The sequence below is a fragment of the Pseudophryne corroboree genome, chromosome 3 (genome assembly GCF_028390025.1).
Source record: "Pseudophryne corroboree isolate aPseCor3 chromosome 3, aPseCor3.hap2, whole genome shotgun sequence".
Taxonomy (NCBI): Eukaryota; Metazoa; Chordata; class Amphibia; order Anura; family Myobatrachidae; genus Pseudophryne; species Pseudophryne corroboree.
The window spans coordinates 206,889,434-206,902,860 of record NC_086446.1 but is presented as its reverse complement, the minus strand read 5'-3'; the positions used below and the strand labels follow the sequence as shown (position 1 = coordinate 206,902,860).

The 13,427-nt window shown below is 48.0% G+C and overlaps 1 pseudogene; it reads right to left on the bottom strand.

The window, feature by feature from the left end:
• Window positions 1-13,099: 13,099 nt before the first annotated feature.
• Window positions 13,100-13,219, bottom strand: LOC134894537 (5S ribosomal RNA; annotated as a pseudogene).
• Window positions 13,220-13,427: the final 208 nt, after the last annotated feature.

The window sequence follows — 13,427 nt, the reverse complement described above, 5'->3', positions numbered from 1 at the left end:
ATCCCTTATTTTACTGTGTATTGTAGAAGGGAAGAATCACTTAGCATGCTAGTGCAGGGTCTTTCATGTACTCAGACTCCATGCATTTTTATTACATGGCTACTTCTTACAATGGAGATGTATGAAGCAGTGAAAAGAGTGAAGTTGTCCATGGAAATCAGCTTTGAATTGACATTTATCAAGTGCATTTTATAAAACTGTAGGTAGCAGCAGTGGAAAACTTCTCCACTCTTTTCACTGATTCATATGGGTTTGATACAACTGCAATTACTATAGCAACAATGGGCCAGTTTCCCATGAGGAGTAGTTGATATCTATCTATCTATCTATCTATCTATCTATCTATCTATCTATCTATCTATCTATCTATCTATCGATCAGACTGAACAGGTGGATGAGGCTGGTGGATGAGGCTGCCCAATGCTACAGAAACATAGAACTTATCCTACCTTATCCTCAGTTAGAAACTATTAATTAAATAATACTTTACATGTAGAAATAGTCACGCATGAATAATAACAGGCTGGGAGGAAGAGCCACACAGCAGATATACCTTAAGACTTTTACCATTTTCTGTTCTGCTTCTCACAAACCTTTTGCTGCTCATAGATTATATACACAGAGTTCCTAAGCATAAGCACTCAACTGCTGGTTGGTGGTTTTTTAAAGTGGTGGGGGAGTAATAGGGAGGAATGGGGGGAGTAATAGGGAGGGATAGGGGGGGGGTCAATTTAGTGGGATCGCACTCAGTTCTGCAAACTAATTGTGTATAGTTCAAGCAAAGGGATTTCCAGAACTTTGTGTGCCCCATAGCAACATTTTGAAAGGGCCCATGTTTTAATGACACCTCACAGCAGGAGGTTTAATTTTATGCGTCATTGTAGTGCTTTAGTTAATTCTATGTGTCACGAACCAATCACTCACCTCTGCGGGTTCTGGGGTCCGTCCATTGCGGATGCTCGTGGTGCTGTGCGGCCGCATGGGGATGCGGCGTGGTCAGCGGCAGAGGTGATGCAGGTTCTGGGAGCTGGGAGTGCGGGGACCAAATGGCCAAAGGCACCACTGTGTGTCTGCAGTACAGGAGGCGGCCATGTTGGAGACCAAATGAGCACCTGAGAGCACTTGTAAAACACTTGTGGGTAAGTGTTAGCCAATCCCATGCTTGTGCTGCCTTTAAGTAGGCTGGGATTATGTACCTCTGAGCCAGTGCTTTGTTGTAGTTACTCAGTACCCTAGCTCTGTTCTCTCTCCGTGGTTTTCTGTGTGATTCCAGTGGTCCAGATATTGTCTCCACTCCTAGAGGTCTGCCTGCAGCCTTCACTGCAAAAATCCACCAGCTCCCTGCTGTGCTGTCAGTCAATTGCACTCCCAGTGGCAACAAGTGAATTTCCAGAGTCTTGTAAGAGGTTACCCTGTCTGCCTGCTTCAATCACACAGCCTTTGGAAGATTCTACTAAACTCAGGTGCTCGTTTAATCAGCTCTCAGTTTATCTCATTCTTCACCATTGTTGTCTACTGCAGTTTCACAGTTTGCAAGTATTCTATTCAGTATTTTATTTTCATTGTTGCTACAATCAAGGACAATTCTTCACAGCCTTCCAGTTTAACCTTTAAGCTTCAGTACAAGTCTCTACAGTTATACATTTATGTCTACAAAATCCAGTTAACACTCCTTGCAGTTTGGCACCAGTCATTGCTTCATTTGGACAATTCTTCACGGGCCCGTTTGGGCTCAGTTGTATGAACATTTCTTCCATGCATCTTTGGGAATGTTCCTGCTTGTCATTGTGCCATTCGTTGCAATATGTCAGTGTATATGTAGTGACTGGTGATTGTCCTTTGGCTCCTTGCTGGAATTGTTGCCTTTGATGGAGTATGAGGCAGAGCTTTGTTCGTCCTCCCTGCTTTCGCTGTCCACCGGCTCCTACACCTATGGTTGGTTAAGGATTCACAGATTCACGGAAGCACTCAGCCCTGACAGTAAGCACTGGCCACATGGATCCGTCAGGTGACCAATTCGCAGGAGGCGGTGCTATGACAAACAACCTTTCCCATTTGGAAAATCAGGAATCCATACAGACACAAATAGTTTAGTTTATGCAAACTATGGCAGATCATTTGGAGTCTCTTCATACGGCTATAAAGACACCACAAGTCCAAGTTCCAGCTCCGGTGGTCTCTGCTTCCACAACGGTTTCTCCAGTGATGGTGCCTGTCATGACTAAGGTTTTTGTGAACCCGGTGCTAGCGAAGTCTGCGCGGGCGACTGGAGGACTACACGAATACCACCACTGACCTGGTTTTGGAAGTGTTGTGGACTCGGGGTCTCTTCCGGTGACTGGGAAGAGGAACCGCGGCAGAGATGGCCGAATCCAAGTTCTCCTCATGCAGGATGAGGTCGGCAGACAGGAAGCACGTGTGGGCGCTGAAGGTCTCCTGAAAGACAGAACTGGAAAGGCGCTGATGAATCAGTGAAGAATAACAGGTACAACTGTGCTAAAGGGCACGGGGTGCTTGGGGACACTGAGGTGCTTGGAGACACTGAGGTGCTTGGAGACACTGAGGTGCTTGGAGACACTGAGGTGCTTGGAGACACTGAGGTGCTTGGAGACACTGAGGTACTTGGAGACACTGAGGTACGTAGAGGCACTGAGGTGCGTAGAGGCACTGAGGTGCGTAGAGGCACTGAGGTGCGTAGAGGCACTGAGGTGCGTAGAGACACTGAGGTGCGTAGAGACACTGGGGTGCGTAGAGACACTGGAGTGCGTAGAGACACTGGGGTGCTGAGGCACGGAGGCACGGAGGTGCTGGAAGCACGGAGGTACTGAGGCACGGAGGTGCTGAGGCACGGAGGCACGGAGGTGCTGAGGCACGGAGATGCTGAGTCACGGAGATGCTGGAAGCACGGAGGCACGGAGGTGCTGGAAGCACGGAGGTACTGAGGCACGGAGGTGCTGAGGCACGGAGATGCTGAGTCACGGAGGTGCTGGAAGCACGGAGGCACGGAGGTGCTGGAAGCACGGAGGTACTGAGGCACGGAGGTCCTGAGGCACGGAGGTACTGAGGTGCTGAGGCACGGAGATGCTGAGTCACGGAGGTGCTGGAAGCACGGAGGCACGGAGGTGCTGGAAGCACGGAGGTACTGAGGCACGGAGGCACGGAGGTCCTGAGGCACGGAGGTACTGAGGTGCTGAGGCACGGAGGTACTGAGGTGCTGAGGCACGGAGGTACTGAGGTGCTGAGGCACGGAGATGCTGAGTCACGGAGGTGCTGGAAGCACGGAGGTGTTGGAAGCACGGAGGTACTGAGGTGTTGGAAGCACGGAAGTACTGAGCTCTGGAGATCCCAACTACAACAGTAGTAAAACTGAAACACGACAGCTGTGGTTTTCAGTGGAGAACATGGAATTCAGTACTGTGCCTTTAAGACGAAACATTGCAGCTGTGCCTTTACATTGAGACTCAGGGAAATGGTGAAATCAAATGGCAACACACAAGTAACCATACAGGAACAAGGGAACAGAGTTTCCACAGGAACTTAGGTACAATGGTTACCTTAAGGGAGCTCAGCATAAAGACTCTCACAAGGCTGTATGTGACACGAGGAAATGGCCCAGATTCCAACTCAGCCTCCTGATTTATACTTCCTGGTCCTTGATGATTGGTGGGCAGGATTAGGTGATGTCACTGTCATGTGACTACTCTAGCCAAGGCTGTGATGTAGAATGAGGCCTAGCAGGCCAAGAGAACACTGAAGCCTGGACTTCTGCAAAACACAGGATGCTTGCTTTTAGATTACTGAATTCAGCCTCACACAGGAGATCACCACAGGTGGAGCTGATTACCTCTCAGGCAGAGAACTCAGGAAACTCAGTGCTGACAAGCTGTTTAACTCCGTGAGTGAAAAGACACAGGATCCAGGACAGAAAGCAGGGGTAAGTCACCAAATATGAGAATTACAGTCAGGATTGTGACAGTATCCCCCTCTTCGAGGGTGGACTCCGGACACCCATCCAATCTTAGGGGAACTTGAGAAATTCATACAGAAGAATTTAGGACCTTTGTTGATGCCTCTTCTTCTTATGGGAACGTTTGGTTTTGACCAAGGACCGCGGGATCTCCTGTAAAGAAAAACCTTCCTTAGAAAACATGGGGGCTCCCAAGAAAGGAGTAGCATCATGGACTGGATCAAATTCAGAGTCTGAGTCCAAGTCTAATGGAAGATATGAATCTCCCATAGATACACAGTTTGCAGATGAAAATGAGGTGCACTGGAGATTTAAATTCTCTGGGCTAGGAGAGACTCCAACATGAGCAATTTTAATGGTCGGATTCTTACTGAAGGAGATTCTTAGATTATCCCTGGGAGGACAGCACAAACTTCCTTCTGCATTCCCTTTAGAGCCTGATTTCTTTACCGAGTCAGATTCCATAGGTTTAGGACCAAATTCTTTAACCACAGCATTACTAAAATTCTGTAAGTCATGGAACACAGGATCATTACTCTCAAAAAGCATGTTGGCCCACTCCAAAGCTCTTCCTCTGAATGCCAGGAACAGATATCGAGTAACGTTGGAAGGAGTTACTGCACCTGAAGGATCAGACTCCATCCGAGACAGAAATTGTTCAACCAAAGCGGCATATTGCAGTAAATCTCCATCGAAGTAAATTGGTGGTAAACCATCAGACGAAAGCTTAGAGGCTGAAACTGGAGAAATCTTTGACTGGACGAGTAGGACTGGATTGGATCCGGGGATGCTTGAATTGGCTGGAACCAAAGGAGACTGACCAGGCTGGTCCTGGAGTAACACTGGACCGGCTGGAACCGGAACGAACTGACCAGGCGGAGCCTGGAGTATTGCTGGACCGGCTGGAACCGGAACGGACTGGCCAAGCTGGGCCTGGAGTATTACTGGACCGGCTGGAACCGGGACGGACTGACCAGGCTGGGCCTGGAGTATTGCTGGACCGGCTGGAACCGGGACGGACTGAGTCCTTTCTTCACGGGGCTGAACCAAGGCAGGAGCCCCCACTTCACGGGGCTGGGCTGAGGCAAGAGCCTCCACTTCAAGGGGCTGGGCTGAGGCAAGAGCCCCCACTTCAAGGGGCTGGGCTGAGGCAAGAGCCCTCTCTTCACGGGGCTGGTCTGCGCTCTGAAGGCTCTCTGGCTGGGCAGCGCTCTGAAGGTTCTCTGGCTGGGCAGCGCTCTGAAGGCTCTCTGGCTGGGCAGCGCTCTGAAGGCTCTCTGGCTGGGCAGCGCTCTGAAGGCTCTCTGGCTGGGCAGCGCTCTGAAGGCACTCTGGCTGGGCAGCGCTCTGAAGGCACTCTGGCTGGGCAGCGCTCTGTAGACCCTCTGGCTGGGCAGCACTCTGTAGACCCTCTGGCTGGGCAGCACTCTGTAGACCCTCTGGCTCTGGACCCTCGGATCCCCTTCCTGGGGCTGTACCCTCGGAACCCCCTCCTGGGGCTGGACCCTCTGAAGAACCCCCTCCTGGGGCTGTGCCCTCTGAAGAACCCCCTCCTGGGGCTGGACGCTCTGAACCCCTCACTGGGGCTGGACACTCTGAAGAACCCCTTCTTGGGGCTGGACACTCTGAAGAACCCCTTCTTGGGGCTGGACACTCTGAAGACGCCCCCCCTGGGGCTGAAGACACGGACGCCCCCCCTGGGGCTGGACACTCTGAAGACGCCCCTCCTGGGGCTAGACACTTTGAAGACGCCCCTCCTGGGGCTGGACACTTTGAAGACGCCCCTCCTGGGGCTAGACACTCTGAAGACGCCCCTCCTGGAGCTGGACACTCTGAAGACGCCCCTCCTGGGGCTGGACACTTTGAAGACGCCCCTCCTGGGGCTGGACACTCTGAAGACGCCCCTCCTGGGGCTGGACACTCTGAAGACGCCCCTCCTGGGGCTGGACACTCTGAAGACGCCCCTCCTGGGGCTGGACACTCTGAAGACGCCCCTCCTGGGGCTGGACACTCTGAAGACGCCCCTCCTGGGGCTGGACACTCTGAAGACGCCCCTCCTGGGGCTGGACACTCTGAAGACGCCCCTCCTGGGGCTGGACACTCTGAAGACGCCCCTCCTGGGGCTGAAGACACGGACGCCCCCCCTGGGGCTGGACACTCTGACTCCTCTGTGACTCTAAATGGCTTGAATATTCTTCTCTGGACACCCAACTTGGGATAAGGTCTTTTAATCACCGGACCCCAGTCATAAATTTGAGTCTCTTTCCGAGTAGCCATCTTGATACCCCCGTCAGCAGTAGCAGGATCGGCTACTGTGGATGACTTGTAGACATGAGCACTGTGATACTGCGATTTGTCACCATTCCCTGGCTTGCGAAGAATGCAGTCTTTAACAAAATGACCAGAATTTCCACAGTAAAGACAGAGATGTAGCTCCTTACGCCGCTGACGTTCAGCTTCAGAGAGCTTGGGCCGTGGATAGCTCTGATGAAAAACTTTCCCTTGCGCAGAGGAAGAGACTCTATTAACTGGATGGGACAAAACAGGATCAACAACGTTGGTAGTATTCCTGAGGAGATCAGGCATCACAGAGAGAATACTAGGCAAAAGTTCTTGTAACTGTAGTAACATCTGGTAGAAAATCTGCAGTTGGTCAGGAGTCTTAGAGCAGAAGGTCATAGAATCTCTGGAGGACGAATTCCGCTGCAGACACTGTGCCAATCGATGCTGAGTCGACTCCAGACCTTCCAAGCGTCCTGCAATATTGCTTAGGAGGTCATGCGTCAGACTAACACTTTCGGCCGGGTCCATGTGGCCATTTCCTACTGTCATGACTAAGGTTTTTGTGAACCCGGTGCTAGCGAAGTCTGCGCGGGCGACTGGAGGACTACACGAATACCACCACTGACCTGGTTTTGGAAGTGTTGTGGACTCGGGGTCTCTTCCGGTGACTGGGAAGAGGAACCGCGGCAGAGATGGCCGAATCCAAGTTCTCCTCATGCAGGATGAGGTCGGCAGACAGGAAGCACGTGTGGGCGCTGAAGGTCTCCTGAAAGACAGAACTGGAAAGGCGCTGATGAATCAGTGAAGAATAACAGGTACAACTGTGCTAAAGGGCACGGGGTGCTTGGGGACACTGAGGTGCTTGGAGACACTGAGGTGCTTGGAGACACTGAGGTGCTTGGAGACACTGAGGTGCTTGGAGACACTGAGGTGCTTGGAGACACTGAGGTGCTTGGAGACACTGAGGTGCTTGGAGACACTGAGGTACTTGGAGACACTGAGGTACGTAGAGGCACTGAGGTGCGTAGAGGCACTGAGGTGCGTAGAGGCACTGAGGTGCGTAGAGGCACTGAGGTGCGTAGAGACACTGAGGTGCGTAGAGACACTGGGGTGCGTAGAGACACTGGAGTGCGTAGAGACACTGGGGTGCTGAGGCACGGAGGCACGGAGGTACTGGAAGCACGGAGGTACTGAGGCACGGAGGTGCTGAGGCACGGAGGCACGGAGGTGCTGAGGCACGGAGATGCTGAGTCACGGAGATGCTGGAAGCACGGAGGCACGGAGGTGCTGGAAGCACGGAGGTACTGAGGCACGGAGGTGCTGAGGCACGGAGATGCTGAGTCACGGAGGTGCTGGAAGCACGGAGGCACGGAGGTGCTGGAAGCACGGAGGTACTGAGGCACGGAGGCACGGAGGTCCTGAGGCACGGAGGTACTGAGGTGCTGAGGCACGGAGATGCTGAGTCACGGAGGTGCTGGAAGCACGGAGGCACGGAGGTGCTGGAAGCACGGAGGTACTGAGGCACGGAGGCACGGAGGTCCTGAGGCACGGAGGTACTGAGGTGCTGAGGCACGGAGGTACTGAGGTGCTGAGGCACGGAGGTACTGAGGTGCTGAGGCACGGAGATGCTGAGTCACGGAGGTGCTGGAAGCACGGAGGTGTTGGAAGCACGGAGGTACTGAGGTGTTGGAAGCACGGAAGTACTGAGCTCTGGAGATCCCAACTACAACAGTAGTAAAACTGAAACACGACAGCTGTGGTTTTCAGTGGAGAACATGGAATTCAGTACTGTGCCTTTAAGACGAAACATTGCAGCTGTGCCTTTACATTGAGACTCAGGGAAATGGTGAAATCAAATGGCAACACACAAGTAACCATACAGGAACAAGGGAACAGAGTTTCCACAGGAACTTAGGTACAATGGTTACCTTAAGGGAGCTCAGCATAAAGACTCTCACAAGGCTGTATGTGACACGAGGAAATGGCCCAGATTCCAACTCAGCCTCCTGATTTATACTTCCTGGTCCTTGATGATTGGTGGGCAGGATTAGGTGATGTCACTGTCATGTGACTACTCTAGCCAAGGCTGTGATGTAGAATGAGGCCTAGCAGGCCAAGAGAACACTGAAGCCTGGACTTCTGCAAAACACAGGATGCTTGCTTTTAGATTACTGAATTCAGCCTCACACAGGAGATCACCACAGGTGGAGCTGATTACCTCTCAGGCAGAGAACTCAGGAAACTCAGTGCTGACAAGCTGTTTAACTCCGTGAGTGAAAAGACACAGGATCCAGGACAGAAAGCAGGGGTAAGTCACCAAATATGAGAATTACAGTCAGGATTGTGACAGTGCCTATGTCCCGTTTCAGTTACCCTCGCCAAGTAAGTTTGACGGGACCCCAAAGCTTTGCAGAGGATTTCTGAACCAATGCGAGATCCAGTTCGAACTGTTGTCTGCTAGTTTTCCATCAGCCCATTCTAAGATTGCATATATTATTGCCCTCCTGTCCGGTCAGGCCTTGGTGTGGGCGTCGCCACTGTGGGAGAGGGGAGATCCTATTCTCTATAATTATAAAGAGTTCGTATCATCCTTCCGGAAAATCTTCGATGAACCAGATAGAACCACCTAAGCATCTTTGGAGATTCTTCGTCTACGTCAAGGTTTATGTCCTGTTAGTCAATATATTATTCAGTTTCACACGTTGTCTTCAGAGTTAAACTGGAATGAGGAGGCCCTGGTTGCAGCATTTTGGAATGGACTCTCAGAAAGAATCAAGGATGATTTAACCATTCGTGATGTGCCAACTAAGCTGGATGAATTGATTTCTATCTGTAATAAACTTGATCTACGCTACAGAGAGCGATGTTTAGAGAAATCCAAGGAACAGCGATCTAGTCTGCGCTATCATCCTAGACCTCGACAAGATTCTTCTTCATCTCAGTCTCCTGTAATGACATAAGAACCTATGCAGATCGGGCACTCTGACCTCACAGAGGAGGAACAAATTAGTCGTCGACAGGGTAACCTCTGCATGTACTGTGGGTCCTCCGAATATTTCATTAAGTCTTGCAAACTCCGTCCTGGAAACTCTCACTCCTAGCTTATTCAAGAGAGGTTAAGCTAGGAGTTACTTTGGAATCACGTTCCGGGAAAGAGCCAACTTTGCCTATTCATTTAGAAGCTCTGAGTTCTACAGTTAAAGTTTCAGCTCTCCTAGATTTTGGTGCAGCCAAGAACTTCATCACCTCAGCCTTTGTCATATGATCTAAAGTTCAAACCGTGCCTCTGGAAGTAGCAGTTGCTGTTACAGCAGTGGATGGAAGTCGAATTCTAGACAGCATAATTACTCATAGAACCGTATGTCTCAAGATGAAAGTTGGTGTGCTCCATTCCGAATATATTTCCTTCCTCGTGATTCCCAAAGCCTCTCATGATGTGATACTTGGATTACCTTGGCTGCAGAAACATAATCCACAATTCAACTTGCAAACCATGGAAATTCTTTTGTGGGGTGAATCTTGTACCAAGGACTGTTTATCTTCAATTATACCGCTCTGGTCAGTCAGTCTTCCCAAGTTACCTTCTGTCTATCAATCTTTTGTGGATGTCTTCAGTAAACAAGAGGCAGACTCCTTACCCCCTCATCACGAATGGGACTGCCCAATCGTTTTGGTGCTGGGCAAAACACATCTTAGGGGGCGAATTTATCCACTGTCCATCCCAGAGACTCAAGCTATGTCTGATTATATACAAGAGAATTTATCCAATGGTTTTATTAGACCATCTTCTTCACCTGCAGGAGCCGGATTCTTCTTCATTAAGAAGAAAGACGGTGGTTTACGACCATGCATAGATTATCGCAAACTTAATGAGATCACTGTGAAGAACAAGTACCCGTTGCTGTTAATTCCAGAATATTTGACTGGGTAAAGGGAGCTACTGTGTTTACAAAATTAGGTCTTCGTGGAGCCTACAATTTAATCCACATCCGTGCCTTTAATACCCGGGATGGGCATTACGAATACCTTGTAATGCATTTTGGTCTTTGTAATGCTCCTGCAGTTTTCGAAAGCTATGTGAACTAACTTTTTCGATATCTTCTCTTCAAGTGTTTAGTAGTGTACTTGGATGATTTCTTGATATTCTCCAAGGATCTGAAGTCTCACCATTACAAGTTAAAGAGGTACTGACCCGCCTGAGAAAAAATCTACTATATTGTAAGTTGGAGAAGTGTACATTTGAAGTATCTTCGATACCGTTCCTTGGTTACATTATTTCCGGATCAGAGCTATGTATGGCTCCTGTAAAGGTATCAAGCTATCCGAGACTGGTCCACTCCTACGACTCTCAAGGGGATTCAGCGATTCCTTGACTTTGCTCATTTTTATAGGAAATTCATTAAGAATTACTCTACGTTGGCCGCTCCCATCACAGCCCTGACTCGCAATGGAGCAAATCCTACGAACTGGTCTTCTGAAGCAATCAAAGCCTTCTCCGATCTAAAGCAAGCCTTTGTATCAGCCCCCATTTTTTCGACAGCCAGATTTGAACCGTGCCTTTCTAGTTGAAGTAGACGCATCTACGGAAGCAGTGGGAGCTGTGTTGTCACAAGTCTTTGAAGATAAAAAAGTCCATCCCTGCGGATATTTCTCCCGTAAGTTCCTACCAGCCGAATGTAATTATGCAATTGGGGAGCAAGAATTACTTGCCATCAAATTGGCATTTGAGGAGTGGAGATACCTCCTAAAGGGAGCACAACACCCCATTACAGTATATACTGATCATAAGAATCTTCTTTATCTGCAGTCGGCTCAGTGTTTGAATCCACGACAAGCTTGATGGGCTCTTTTCTTCACCCGATTTAATTTTAAGCTTACCTATCGCCCAGGGTCTCAAAACAAAAAAGCAGATGCCCTTTCTCGGTCTTTCAATTCTTCTGAATCAAATGATGCTACCGTGAATCAAGCTTTTGTGAGTCCTACGTCCTTTTTAATAACTCGAACTTCACCGGTCCCAGTTCCTCCACCTGGCAAAACCTTTGTCACCACAAATCTTTGAAAACGACTACTTACTTGGGCTCACTCTTCATCCTTCATGGGTCATCCTGGAGTCCTAAAGACTCAAATTTATTCAACAGTCTTACTGGTGGCCACATCTTAAAGCCGGTGTTCAAGAGTTTATAGCTGCATGTCCTAAATGTGCCCAACATAAGAGTCCAATATATCTATACCCAAACAACCGCAGACTCCTAGCTCAATGTATTTCGTGACCGAGTTACCTCCATCAAAAGGGCGGAATACCATTTGGGTGATAGTGGATCGATTTTCGAAAATGGCGCATTTCATTCCATTATCTGGATTGCCATCAGCACCTTCACTAGCCAGATTGTTAATTTCTGAGATCGTTAAGTTGCATGGCCTTCCTCGTCATCTCTGATCGGGGAACACAGTTTGTAGCCAAGGTTTGGAGGTGGCTTTGTTCATCTTTAAACATTAAGTTGAATTTTTCTTCGGCATATCATCCCCAGACAGATGGACAAACTGAGAGAGTAAATCAAGATATTGAAACCTTTCTCCGGTTATACATATCTTCCTCACAGGATGATTTGATAGACTATCTTCTATTGGCAGAATTCACTCATAATAATCTTTCATTCGTCTTCAGAATCTACGCCATTTTATATTAACTTTGATTTTCATCCTCGTTGCCAGAGTTCCATCCATTGCCAGCTCAAGAGGTTCCAGCAGCAGATCAAGTGCTTCAACGTTTCTCTAAAATCTGGAGTTGTGTGCGCAAATCGTTGAGTAAATCCTCTGCTCGTTATAAATCTTTTGCAGATAGAAAACGTAAGGCTGTACCAAACTACAAGGTATGAGACCAAGTTTGGATTTTTACTCGCAATCTTAAGTTCAAAGTTCCTTCTAAGAAGTTTGCTCCCAAGTTTATTGGTCATTTTCCCATTGAAAAAGTACTCAATCCTGTGTCATACAAAGTCAAGTTGCCACCTTCTTTGAAAATTCCTAACGCCTTTCATACATTGTTGTTGAAACCTTTGATTCTCAATAAGTTTCATACTGCCCTGTCCAAACCTCCTAAAGTTCACTCTTTGCAGGATGAGAAATTAGAGGTTAAGGAGATTGTGGACTCACGTCGTCGATATGGACGTCTGCAGTTTCTGGTAGATTTCAAAGAAAGAGTTTTTGGGAACCGCACTGGTCTAGCAATAATTTTTTTGTATGAGTAGAAATCTGAAAAACGTCCTCTGAGAAACTGAAATTTGTGTTATAGAATTGCTTCGAATTGCGGTAACTGTGCATATAGGAAGATTTTTTATCTTTTCAGTTGCACATTATTTAGTTACCATTCAGTGGTGCTCCCATGAGTCAGAAAATATGTTAAAGAACAATATTCCAAATAAAGAAAAATGGAAAAAGAAGTAGACTCTTTTTTGGGAGCACTCTACCTCAGAGGAACTATAGTGTATCTATATTTTTTATACTGGTAAAATCATAATTTTAATAGTTTCCTAATTAAGAATATATAGAGTTGTTGGAGTTCGGGAAGAAGTGTATGTGATACAAGGCTACTATGCAAAATATTTATATCATTTGAAGTAAATAATTAGCAAAAAATCGCTATCATGTATTATGAGCCGGAGAAGCTGAACTTCTCATAAAAGGAAGAGAAGAAAATCACCTTTAGTCTCAAAAGTGTCAGTCACATAGGTATATGACCATCATTTTTACTGCAAAAAAATCCCAAGTGAAAAGGGTGATTGCAGATAATTGAATCATAGGTCATAAAAGTCCGAGTACTTATTTGGGACTTTTAGATTGGGTAGCAAAATTTATTTGCAGTACCAGGATGTTCCAAGGTGGTCTCCCATCCGAGTACTAGTCCGGCCCTCCACTGCTTAGCTTCCAAGATCGGAAGAGATTGGGCATCTCCAGTGGGGTATGTCCGCAATTTCTTAAGCTGACCCTTTCATTTGTCACCTTGATTTGGAAAAGGCATTGGACATATTTAATGCCCACGAAAGCAGCAGACACGTATGTGCCAAAACACATTAGACAGGTGCAGATTGGATATAACAAATATATGGCAAGAAATTAATTATGGCCATAAAACCAATCGGAGTAAATCCTTCCTTGTATATTTTATACTGTACACCAGTAG